We start from the raw sequence: 12,862 nt of genomic DNA, 5'->3' as shown, positions 1-12,862 counted from the left end.
GGCTATTTTTGATATTGGGAAATGGATCATGACATTGCATTAAATGGCTAGCGTTCAATAGCGCTAAAGGTGGCAAGCGTGTTTGTGTTAGCTTAACCCCTGCAACGTCAACGCAAACAGCCATTAGAAAGCTGTTTACTGAGACTCACACCGACTGAAGCCAAAATTAGAGCAATACTGGAGACATCCAGACACCAAACCACATCACAAACATCAATCTTGTGTAACCCACCAGTCCTACTGCACCCAACCCACGATGAGCTGGGATCGAACTGGTGATTCTTTGCATGGGACTCGGTTGCTCTAACAAGGATGCTAAAGACCATGATCTCTATGGCTGTTGCTAAAGCACCTTTAGAGGTCAGAGGAGTGAGGTTTACCTGCATAGTACTTTGCTAGCTAGTTTCTGTTACACTTACCCCTAAACCTCAATGTCATCCCAGATGAAACCCCACATGTAATCCACCGGTCCTTCAGCTGAGCTGAGATCGAGCATGCGATTCTTTTTTTTATGGGAGTCAGTTGCTTTAACAAGGAAGCTAAAGACCATGGCCTCTAGCATCTGTCACTATCCGTTACACTTATATTCAGCATTTCAGATGATGTTTCACAAAAACTATAAAGCAGTAACAATATTAGTTCTACAAACATTAGTACTATTAACAATAAAGTAGCAAAATAAATCGTTAGCATGTTGCTACCTGTTTTTCATATTGATAACATGTTCGTGTATGTTGCTAGCATGAGTGCATTAGTATTAGAATGCAATTAGAACATAACTAACGTTTTTAGCATGGCTTGCCATATTATAGGCTCTGGTTTCTATTTGTTTCTATTTTATTGTTTTTTTGTTCTAATGAATGAATCAACGTATGAATGAATGAATGAATGAATGAATGAATGAATGAATGAGGGCGAGGCAGTGGCGCAGTACGTAATGCTGTCGCCTCACAGCAAGAAGGTCGCTGGTTCGAACCTCGGCTCAGTTGGCGTTTCTGTGTGGAGTTTGCATGTTCTCCCTGCCTACGCGTGGGTTTCCTCTGGGTTTCCTCTGGGTTTCCTCCGGTTTCCCCCACAGTCCAAAGACATGCGGTACAGGTGAATTAGGTCGGCTAAATTGTCCGTAGTGTATGAATGTGTGTGAATGTGTGTGTGGATGTTTCCCAGAGATGGGTTGCGGCTATAAATATATATATATATATATATATATATATATATATATATATATATATATATATATATATATATATATATATATATATATATATATATATATATATATATATATAAATAAAAAATAAAAAACAAAAAAATAAATAAAAGCACCTCTAACAAATAAATAAAGTAACAAATAAACTAACAAAGCAAAAAACAAACAAACAAACAAAAAAGCAAATAAGTAAATAAAATAAATAAACCATAGGAACAAAAAATTGAATAAACCAACAAACCAAAAAATTAACAAACAAATAAACAAACAAACAAATCAATAATTATACCAAACTACGGAAAAACTAACAAATAAATAAATATAAACAAAGGAACGAAAAACAAACAAATAAATAAACCAACATACCAAAAAAATAAATGAATAAACAAACAAACACAAATGCAAACAAATAGATAAATAAACAAACCAAACAACAAACAAGTTAACAAATAAATAAACAAATCAACGAACCAAAAGAACAAATAAATAAACCAACAAACAAAAGAATGAATGAACAAGCAAACATGAATGAATGAACCAGCAAACAAGTAATAAATAATATAATATTTACTAAAAATATATATTCAAGAAAAAATAAAAAAGCAGATTTAAAAACAAATGATCCAACAAATAAATAAACAAATAAACAAACTCTCAAACCAAAATAAAAAAAAAACGAACAAACAAACAAATAAACCAGCAAACCAAAAAAAATACAAATAAAAATAATGAACAAAACTACTAAAATACAGAATAAAATCTTGCTATAGTCATAATACTTTTAGCCATGCATTTAGCCATATGTGCATGATCAAATGCTCAAGTCCCAGACACATGCTGTCATTCTTTGGCATACGATTAAAACAGGTCTGACGAAACACGGGCAAAAACGCGAGCTGGAATTTAGAGCCTGCATGGGTGAAGGTTCTGTTCTAAGTCCAGCTCTGTCAAAACAAATTCTGCTCATCTTCTCCAGCTCACAGACAGAGAGAGAGAAAAGAGCCCACAGCAGCGCTTCAGGGGCCGCCGTTTCACATCACGCCTGGCAAAATCACTTACAAAGTGTGTTTTCAGGTCCGCAAACAGTATGCATACATGACCATGGGACATATACTGTAGATGTAGAAGATGGCAAATATTAGCAGACTCTTTTACCTACAAATCAACTTCATAGAAAGCATTTTGCTAGCATGATTTAGAACAATAGCTGTGTCTCAAATGGCACACTATACACTCATACACTATGTACTTATGCACTTTTACACTCAACAGCATAGTATATGCAGTGTCGTCCCAAATGGAGCACTAATGTTTTTTTACTAAGCGGAAATTCAACACATTTCCCTGATGACCGTTTGATGGTCGCCAAATTAGTGAAATAAATGACCAAACAATCAAATAATACCTGCCTTGAGTATAACCACATTCACCATCAGGAGGCGCTATAATCACTCTCATAGGAGAATTTCGCTTTCACCTTCCAAAATAAATAAAGTAATCCAACATGTGGCGCAGTAGGTAGTGCTGTCGCCTCACAGCAAGAAGGTCGCTGGTTCGAGCCTCGGCTCAGTTGGCGTTTCTATGTGGAGTTTGCATGTTCTCCCTCCATTCGCGTGGGTTTCCTCCGGGTGCTCTGGTTTCCCCCACAGTCCAAAGACATGCAGTACAGGTGATTTGAGTAGGCTAAATTGTCCGTAGTGTATGAGTGTGTGTGTGGATGTTTCCCAGAGATGGGTTGCGGCTGGAAGGGCATCCGCTGCGTAAAAACTTGCTCGATAAGTTGGCGGTTCATTTTGCTGTGGCGACCTCGGACTAATAAAGGGAATAAGCCGACAAGAAAATGATTGAATGAATGAATGAATCCAACTTGTGCGCCCGACAGCTCCAACCCTTCCACTCTTTGAGCAAAGCTGCAGACGTTGAGTGTGTGAAGTGTGCATCATTACACACTTAATTTAATAACACAATACTTACACTATTTATACTACAAAATGCGTAGAATAGTGCATAAGTATGCAATTTGGGACGCAGCTACAGTTATCATGTTACTAGCATGATTTCAACCTTCTTCAAGCATGATTAAGTGCTAATAAATACTTATAAATGGTCACAGAGTAAAACCAAAGACTGTAGTTTCCCCATTCAGACAAGATGCTCGAATATACTGCCCGAGAGGCATTTCAAACATGGCCGCCGAGGGAAATGACTTGCCTTGAAGGGACTTTGGTAATACATGATTAATATGCAGTACACAAAATGCTATAGATATCTAAACCAGTAAGGCGGCACGGTGGCTCAGCGGTTAGCATTGTCGCCTCACAGCAAGAAGGTTGCTGGATCGAGTCCTGGCTCTGTCAGGTTGGCATTTCTGTTTGAAGTTTACATGTTTTCCTGGTGTTAAATCCTCCGCATTTATTGAAAATATGTGCCTCAGTCTACTTTTTTTTTTTTTAAACATAAAACACGTTCCTCCGGGTATATTTTGTTGCTCATTTCAAATGACAAATCCACTAGGGGGCACTATCTACATTTCTGCAAATCTGAAACATGTTAATTTGGGTATGTTTTATCGCACGTTTCAGTTACACGTCCTTCTTTTAATTCTTTATTTTTGTAAAATATATTCCCGTAAATATCATTTAATGATATTTAATATTTAATATTTAAATTGAACATAAAACAATTAAATTTGTCTACCCCAAAAATCTTAAGAATTGTATCGATTTAGCTCATTTAAAATAAGTAGTTTGAACAAGCAGCACAAATAATTTTGAGTGTATTTTGAAGCATGTTTTCTATAACTGGTTGCAAACTGTCACCGACTCGGTCCCAGTCATTCCCCTCGCTGGCATTATTTACACATATTACATATAACCGGATTATTGACATTACATCATCCTCAGACACTGATTGCAACACACCTGCTGCACATTACACTGATCACCCACACACACACATATAAGCAGCCCAAACACTCACTCCAGTGCGAAGTCTTGTTTTGCCTTGCTGACATTTCTGAGTGTTCCATATCCTTGCCTGATCTTCTCGTTATAACCCGGACTTTCCCTTGACCTTGCCTTGCCTGCCACCTACCTTGAACCCTGCCTTGCATATCGACTTTGATCCACGCCGCCTGCCTCGAACCCTGCCTTGAATATCAACTTTGATCCACGCCGCCTGCCTCAGTCCCATGCCTGCTATCACAATCCTTGATTGCCAGCCGCCAGCCTATCGATCCAGTATTACTACATTTGATGTGAGTTCGCACACTAGTGCATACTGTGTGCTTGTTATTAAACTGTGTTTAATAAATATACTGCAAATGGATCCCTCTGTGTCAGACTCCTCGTTACACAAACCATTTATGTGGACTGAATTTAACAAGCCCCATTATATATTAAAAAGGGTCATATTTTAGTTTTGGGGTCTCCAACAACAAGCTGATATACATGCAAGGTAAAAAAAAACAAAAAAAACAACACTTTTTATGTCTTATGCATTTATTTTTAACTAATTATCGACTCCCATATGATTCATTTAGCGATCCATTTGTTCCCAAACCCCACCTCAGCGCAATGCTAATCTGCACTGATTGGTCTGATGACCCACTCTGTCGTAATGGCTTATCAACTATTTTGAAGTAGTCAGAGTGCAGAGTATATGTGTGAGCATACCTGCCCACACTCCTGTATTTCCCTGGAGTCTCCCATATTTCAGACCAATCTCCCGCCACCCTCCCGTTTTGTTAGTTTTTCCCACATCATTCTTTATCCTCAGCATTTTGGTACAGTCTGTGAAACCCCTGGGTCGACAACTGTGGTTTAGGATCCGATCGCAGTGGCCGCCCGAAACACGCTTCATAGTACAATTAGCCACAGTACCCAGTTCTCAACAGTGTTATTTAGACACCACACCCCCGAACGTTCCTCTGTGTGCTCCGGTTTCCCCCACAGTCCAAACACTTGCTAAACTAAATGGAACTTAGTGTAAGAGTGTGTGTGTGTGAATTGATGGGTTGCAGCTGGAGAGCCATTAGCTGTAGAACATTTGCTGCAATAGTTGTTGGTTCATTCCACTGTGGTGACCCCTGATAAATAAGGGACTAAGCTGAAAAAAATAAATAAATAAATGGATGAAAAATGTTGTGATGGTCAAATTAATTTGTTTGTTTAATTCATCCTATAGTATATCAATTGTTTGCAACCAGTCTCCTTAAAACATTTTAGTAAATCCAATAAATGTACATGGAAAAGCTTATCATGTTAATTTTTGCAGCCTTTAATCTAAAGCAAACGCAAACCTGGACTGACAGCACCTGAAACAACATGAGTGACAAAGCAGGAGCACTGCAAACGCTCAGCGAGGGTTTCAGCTTCAGAAAACACCAGCGCAGACTACAAATGCACGAGTCTACAAAATGCCATCTTCCCTAATAACAAACCGCGGGAAAACTCACACCCACTCAGCAGAGACGAACACCAGCGGCGCTTCTGAAGAGCTCGTCTCCAGGGCTTCGGCTCTTTCTCTGTCAGCCTGGGGTTCAGGATCTGGTTTGTACCTGTCATATCTGTCACCATTTACCATCTGTGACTCAATCACAGAGAAGAGAAAGAGGATAAAGATGGAGCTCGCTCAAGTGCTCCAGCCAGGAGCGAGTGTATTTCAACACGGAAAACAAAATGCTTTTCTTACTTACAGTTTTTTTCCAGTCTTTTTTCTAACCCAAATTCTTAAATCAAAAGGCATTTGCTAAAAAAGCAAAAAATATTGTCTTGTTTTCAGAAATAATGTGACAACATTTAGTGAGTTTTTCTTTAAAAGAAGCAAAACAATCTGCCATAGCATATTTCTTCCCACTTTGTTTGACAAATGCTTAATTGAGTTTAAATTGGGGCAGCACGGTGGCTCTGTGGGTAGCACAATCGCCTTATAGCAAGACAGTCACTGGTTCGAGCCCTAGCTGGGTCAGTTGGCATTTCTTTGTGGAGTTTGCATGTTCTCTCTGTGTTCGCATGGGTTTCCTCTGGGTGCTCCGGTTTCCCCCACAATCCAAACACATGCACTATAGGTGAATTGAATAAGCTAAATTGGTCGTAGTGTATGTAAATGAATGCAAGAGTGTATGGGTGTTTCCCAGTGTCGTGTTACTGCTGGAAGAGCATCCACTGCGTAAAACGTGTTGGATAGGTTGTCGTTTTATTCTACTGTGGGCAACCTCTGATTAATAAAGGGACTAAGCCGAAAATAAAATAAATGATGAATAAATAAATACAAATTTAAAAAAGAATACTGTTGAATATTTTGCATTTGAAAAAAAAATACATAAACTACAAAAAATGTGTACACGAAATTGATATGTTATTTGATATATTACAGCTATTAAAAATTTGGACAAAAAAAGTAAACAAATAAGCAAACAAATAAGACATTTTAAAAAGAATATTCTATATTATAAAAAGATTATATGATAAAAGAATATTATATTTTATATTCCAACAGCTGTTTAAAATATGAAAAAACAAAAAAAAAAAAAAAAACATTTAAGCCAAAATGTGTAATTTATACTACATTTCAGTTAACTTAAGTAAAAAAAAAAAAAAAATAAATATATATATATATATATATATATATATATATATATATATATATATATATATATATATATATATATATATATATATATATATTGATCTATATACTAACTTTTATTAATTTTATAAACAAGCTATTTAAAACATCATAACAACAAACAAACAAACAAAACAAACAAAAAGAAAGAAAGAAACAAAGAAACAAATAAAGAAAGAACTGTAAAACTGTCACAATCACCAATGATCCAGCTTGAATGTTGCAGGGAATCATTCACTTTCACTCAGGACTACAAATCTGTTACTATGGACTACAAATCCTGTCATGCACCACACACTCACACCTGTTCCGGTTTTACGCTGATTGCTAATACACACAGCTGAAGCTGTTCAAAGCTGATTACATGGACTTTAAAGGCATCACAGATACACACTAGCTGCTGAGTCTTGTTTATCTGTGAGCATTATCACACGGGTTTCCTTGTTTACTCTAGCCGTGTTTTGTCCACTTGCTTTGTCTGCTTGTTTTGATTCATTGCTGAATGTACTGACTATTTGCCTGTTCTTTGACCACAGCTTTAGATTGCTTTGCATGTACCTGTTGACCATTGCCTGCCTGACCATTCTTGTGATAAACTACACATGGATCCTCAACCCCATTGTCTAGTGTCATTCCCATAACAGAAACAAACAAATGAATGCTCAAATAAATGAATAAATGAACGAATGAATAAATAAATAAATTAATAAATAAACTAACAAATGAATGTACAAACAAACAAATTAATAAATAAATAAAACAATTAAAATTAAAAAATGCACAAATAAATAAAACAAAAACAATAAAATAAATGAACGAACAAATGAATAAACAAACAAATGAATGCAGAAACAAAAAAAATAAAAATAAATAAAACAAATTAAATACACATATAAACAAATGAATGCACAAATAAATAAAACAAATAAAATTAAATAAAATAAATGACCAAACTAATAAATAAATAACAAATGCATGCACAAATAAACATTAAAACAAACAAATTATTAAACACATATTAAATAACACAAATAAAATAAATGAACAAACAGATAAACAAACAAATTAATGCAAAAATTTTTTTTTTAAATAAAATAAATAAAATTCAATATACAAACAAAAGAAAGAATAAACAAACAAATGAATGCACAAATAAATAAATAAAACAAATTAAATAAAATAAACAAATGGCCGAACAAATGAATAAACAAACAAAAAAATAAATAAATGAACAGACAAACAAATACATAAACTAATAAATACACAAAAAATAAACTAATACATGCATAAAGCAACATCTTAAGACTATCGCTTCACAGTACATCCTCCAGTACAGCCGATGAGATGATGTATGGCATTGATAAATGATGAGATCCACATGATGAATATAATTTTCCTGAAGCAGGCAGTAATTGCAGGCCTGCGGGTCACTGATGAACATCTGCTGCTCCTCACAGCTGGATCTGCTGACCTCCATCCTGACACTCACACCAATGATAATCATCATTATCTGCAAGGGGAGCTCTGAAAGACCTACTGTACTGCACTCCACTGCAGTGTTTCTCAACCACGAGCCTGGAGGAACACCAGCTCTGCACATTTTCCATGTCTCTTCAAACAAACACACCTGATTCAGATCATCAGCTCATTAGCAGAGACTGATTTACCTGTAATGGGTGTGACAGATAAAAAAAGACAGTTTTGGTGGTCCTCCAGGAACATGGTTGAGAAACACTACTTTACTGTACTGTACTCTACTGTACTGCAAATTCAGCTGCACTATAAAACTGATCACTTTAATAAGAGCATATTAGAACGTGTTGCGTAACTTAAAGAAGTTGCACAACAACATCTGATGCATTTCTGAGCTTTATCTAAACACAGATGTTTAACTGACAGACAAAACTATCCGACTTTATTAAAAGATTTAAAAAAAAACAGGCAAGCAACAATAAATTCATTTTGTAACGAGGGAAAGACAAAATGTACAGGATATTTTATTTTCTGACTTGTAAATATCTGTTAGTTGTAAACATAAACAAAAAAAAACAACCTAGAAACTGGCAAAGGATGTTAATAAATACATACTATATTGAACAAAAGAACAAAAGAATGAATGATTGAATAAACAAACTAAAAAATGAACAAATGAATGAACAAAGAACAAAAACAAACAAAAGTATGAATAAACAAAGAAATGATCGCTCAAACAAACAAACTAATGAATGAATGAACAAAGAAACAAACAAACGAATGGAAGAATGAATTTCCAAATCAAACAAATGAACAAATAAATGAACGAACGAATGAATGAATGAATGAATGAATGGATGAATGAATGAATGGATGGATGGATGGATGGATGGATGGATGGATGGATGGATGGATGGATGGATGGATGGATGGATGGATGGGCAGATACATGGATAGAATGATCGAATAAATGAATGAATGAATGAACAAATGAACGAATAAACATAAATAAATATACAAACAACTGATTGAACAAAAGAACAAATTAACAAATGAATAAATAAATGATTGATCAAAGAAATGATTGAATAAATGAATGAAACAACAAATGAATGAATCAACAAATGGATTAATGAATGAACAAGCTATTAAACAAACAAATTTATGAATTAATTTAAAAGAAAATAAACAATCAAACAAGTGAACAAATTAATAAATAAACAAATGAATGAACATATGAATGAATGAATGAATGAATGAATGAATGAATGAATGAATGAATGAATGAATGAATGAAAAAACGAGTGGACAAATAATTGAATGAACAAATGAATGCATAAACATTCAAACGAACAAAGGAACAAATAATCGACTGAACAAATGAACAAATGATTTTGAACAATGATGAACAAGCAAATAAAAGAATAAATGACAATGAATGAACCAAACTAAAAATGAATGAACAAACAAACAAATGAAGGATTAAATAAACGAACGATCAAACAAATGAATAAACGAACAACCAAATGAACAAACAAATGAACAAATAAATCAACAAACAAATGAATGAACAAATAAAGGAAGGAATGACCAAACAAATTAAGTAATGAACAAATTAACATAAGTATGAATGAATGAAGAAACCAATGACTAAACAAACAAATAAAATAAACTAACAAGTAACCAAACGAATGAACAAACAAACAAACAAATGATTGTCTAACCAAAATGTCTTCAATATTCAAATGTAAACCTATTAGAAATGCACAAAACTCTCTTGTCTATTAAACTGAAGCTGGACTGGACTGTTTCCTAACTCATTACAGTTGTTACAAAAGCAGAGGTGATATGAGCCATTAAGAGCTTGTTTTTGCATTGAGATAAAGGATAAAACAACATAAAGAAGAACACTAGTCCTTATCTCTATTAAGTCTGAACAAATTCAAAAACGATTTCTCCATTCTGCTAGTCGCTTTCAGATCAACATTATTCTCTTAAATGCACCATTAATGTCATTTTAGCCTTTGTAAAAATAATGCAACTCACTCTTCGTTTCCATCTTATGCACAAGGACATGGCGTGAAAGGGGAAGCAAATCATATTGACTTACATTTTCATGAATCGTGAGCTCCTATTTCACATGGAGACAAAGCCGCGCAATTAAAAAGAAATGAGCAAATAAAATCAATGCGGATCACTTACATTGTGGTGACAAAGGACTCAGCAAAGGACAACACAGGCCTAAATCTTAATTAGCCTTTGTAATTAGCCTGACGCATGAAGGAAAAATCCGATACCCGGACAGGACGCTTTCGCTGGATCAGCATTAAATAAATAGAGGATTCATGTTTAGCATTCACTGATTAATGCAGAGCAGAGCTGTGTGCAGAATAACAACCACACACACACATGCAGAATGCATGTATTAATATAATATAATATAATATAATATAATATAATATAATATAATATAATATAATATAATATAATATAATATAATATAATATAATATATGAATTAATAAACTGAAATTATGTGTTGTTAAATAAGAAAAAAAGAAAAATAAATAAACAAATAAATACATAAATAAATAAATAAATAAATAGGTTTTATATTCATTTCTATAAATAATTATCTAATTAAAATAAAAATTAAATTAAAATAAATGTTATAAAATAAAATATAATTAATTAAAATAAAATAAAATAAAATAAATTAAATATATTATTTATTATCATATATGATTTAATAAAATTAAATGATGTGTTGTTGAATAAATATATAAATAAATAAATGAATAAATAAATATTTATTATGTGTGTAAATAAAATAAGACAAATTAAATTAAATTAAATATGTGTAACTAAAAAAAAAAAAATAAGTTTGGTTTAAATAAATATTTATTAATATATAAAACTACGTGGTTAAATAAAATTAAATAAATTTAAAATAAGTAAAAGGAAATTAAATGAAATTAAATCATTAAAATTATATAATATTGTATATGAACAACTAAATAACTGAATAAATAAGTAAATAAATAATAAATAAAAAAATAAAAAAATAATTAAATAAGTTTGATCTAAATATGTATTTATTTATATTTTTCTACAGAAAATTATGTGAATGAAATTTAATAAAATAAACACAATATGAAAAAAAAAAAATCACCGAATTATATGTTAAACACATACAGTTGAAGTCAGAATTATAAGCCCCCTTTTGATTTTTTTTTTCTTTTTTAATTATTTCCCAAATGATGTTTAACAGGGCAAGGAAATTTTCACAGTATGTCTGATAATATTTTTTTTCTTCAGGAGAAAGTCCTATTTGTTTTGATTTGACTAGAATAAAATCAGTTTTTAATTTTTTAAACACAATTTTAAGGTGAATATTATTAGCCCTTTTAAGCTATATTTTTTCGATAGTCTACAGAACAAACCATTGTTATACAATAACTTGCCTAATTATATTATATTAAACTATTATGTGTAGAAATATGTGAAAAATAAACAGGGGGGCTAACAATTCTGACTTCAACTGTACATAAAAAAGCCTAAACATGTAAAGAAAAAACAAAAAGCCTCCAGTGGATGTGGCTTTAAGCTGTATGTCTACAGGCATCCATTCATTATACTGTGGCACCTTTTCCTGACACTGAATATCCCAAACACATGCTGACGTGAAAAATGATAATGATGTGCTGCTCATAAAAGCCAGCAGAGACTGTTTATCATGAAAGTGTGTGAGTGATGTTGAACTCAAGTGCAAATCCGCTCACACACACACACACACTGCAAAAAATGCCCTTCCTGAAACAAGCAAAAATGACTTAAATCTAGTTAAAGTGTACCAAAATCAAGCAAATAAATCTGCCAATGGGGTAAGCAAATTTGACTTGGTAAGAATTCTTGAAAATAGCATTAATATCTAGACGATAATACATTTCTATTGATCTTAAAATTAGACACAAATTCTTAAAACTAGGCATTTTAGCTTTTTATAAGAATTTAATAGAACATAAATAAGTGAAAATTGTATTAAAACTAGTCATTAAAAACACTGTTGGTTCTTAAAACTAGACAAATATGCTTAAAACTAAGCAGTTTTTTCTTTTTATAAGCACTGAATATTATCAATTCTAGAACAAATTGCATTAAAACTAGAATATTTTAACTTAAATCTAGTCAGTAAATCTAGAGTTAGTTCTTAAAACTAGACAAACAAGCTTAAAATTAAGCAGTTTTTTTCTTTTTATAAGCACTGAACATGAATAATTCTAGAACAAATTGCATTAAAACTAGAATATCTGAACTTAAATCTAGTCAGTAAATCTACAGTTAGTTCTTAAAACTAGACAAACAAGCTTAAAATTGAGCAGTTTTCTCTTTTTTGAAGCACGACAATAATAATTTTAGGGGGAAAATGCATTGAAAGCAGAATAGTTTACCTTAAATCCAGCCTATTTAGATTTTTTTTTTTTTTAAATCACACAAAAACCTAAATGAGATGAAAACTCTTAAAAGAAAATACCTCCCACACCTTCCCCCA

General features: G+C 32.9%; 1 protein-coding gene and 1 long non-coding RNA gene across 3 annotated transcripts in view; both read right to left on the bottom strand.

Moving 5' to 3' along the window:
• gpc6a (glypican 6a) overlaps positions 1-12,862 on the bottom strand; it is a 344,985-nt gene that overhangs the window by 101,323 nt on the left and 230,800 nt on the right.
• Positions 1,974-9,048, bottom strand: LOC147846644 (uncharacterized). Its single transcript, XR_015476098.1, has 3 exons — positions 7,454-9,048; positions 4,339-6,154; positions 1,974-4,292 (listed from the first exon to the last, which is right to left on the bottom strand). It is a non-coding gene; the product is annotated as an uncharacterized LOC147846644 (long non-coding RNA).

This window comes from Danio rerio, chromosome 1 (genome assembly GCF_052040795.2).
Source record: "Danio rerio strain M-AB ecotype USA chromosome 1, GRCz13ab, whole genome shotgun sequence".
In the NCBI taxonomy this organism is placed as follows: domain Eukaryota; kingdom Metazoa; phylum Chordata; class Actinopteri; order Cypriniformes; family Danionidae; genus Danio; species Danio rerio.
This window is presented reverse-complemented; position numbering and strand designations above follow the sequence as displayed.